Here is a 1,124-nt window from a genome sequence, read left to right on the forward strand (position 1 = left end):
AGAGAGAGAGAGAGGGGGGGGTGGGGGGAGTTTTGATTTATTATTAGAATGGTATTTATTAGTAGCGAAAAATTGTGATAATTTCAAAATTTGTGAACAACTTTAATTAATATCGAGATGAAAATATTTAATTGGAAAATAATTATTCATGAAAAAAAGATTAAACTTTCGATTTTTCAATCATTTTAATTTTAAAAAGTCATTTACCAAAAAGCAACGTTTGATTCTAGCGGGAAATTAGATATATCCCATATGTTAGACTATAATTGTCCTAATCCTATTTGTTATGTAGTATAACTAAACAATCATATCCTACGGCACCCACTTCTTTTACAATTTTTGCCCATATTTTAAATATTTTAATAATTATTTTTGAGATTTATCATAGAATAAAAATTCCTCGTGACCAGACAAAAGACTTGTAAAACGTATTTCGAAGCGACGTTTGAAATAATTCACTCTAAAATATTGAATCCTCTCTTTGATTATAACCTTTTTCAACACAGTATATGTGATATCTGTCAATATAGAAGGTTTGAAGAATTTCTAAAGTAATTTTATTGAGATATATTAAGAAAAAAATATTAATAAAATACAATTTGGAAGATGTTTTGAACTTAAAATAGCTCAATTTTTGGCTATCACTCATATTTTTTAATAAATTGGATGGAAACCTCATGATATATAAAAGAGAACAAATTTTAACTTCCATATTATTAACATTAAAATAACTTAAGCAATCGTCCCATTTCTATAAGTTTCTTTGGGACAAATTACGAAAAGACATCTAGAACGTCAAGGAAAAAAATGTGGTCGAGAAAAATTGGGCAATTTCCAATTGCCTGATCACTAGAAACCCTGTAATTCTCATAAAGATAAAATTATGAAAGTGAGAGTAATTCTCTTTTTACAGCTGGAAATAATATTGTATTTTAATTCACTACAGACCGATAGAAATTCTCCATTTTTCAGATGGATATATAAATTCTCAATGGTATTATTTATTATAATGACCTAAATTATTTTCTCTTCAATATATAAGCATAAAAATAGATATAGTTAATTACTAATCCTTCATTGTGTTCACTTACTACTGAAGTTATATCGCCAACCATAAACGAAAA

Source organism: Belonocnema kinseyi, chromosome 2, assembly GCF_010883055.1.
Source record: "Belonocnema kinseyi isolate 2016_QV_RU_SX_M_011 chromosome 2, B_treatae_v1, whole genome shotgun sequence".
NCBI classification, from domain to species: domain Eukaryota; kingdom Metazoa; phylum Arthropoda; class Insecta; order Hymenoptera; family Cynipidae; genus Belonocnema; species Belonocnema kinseyi.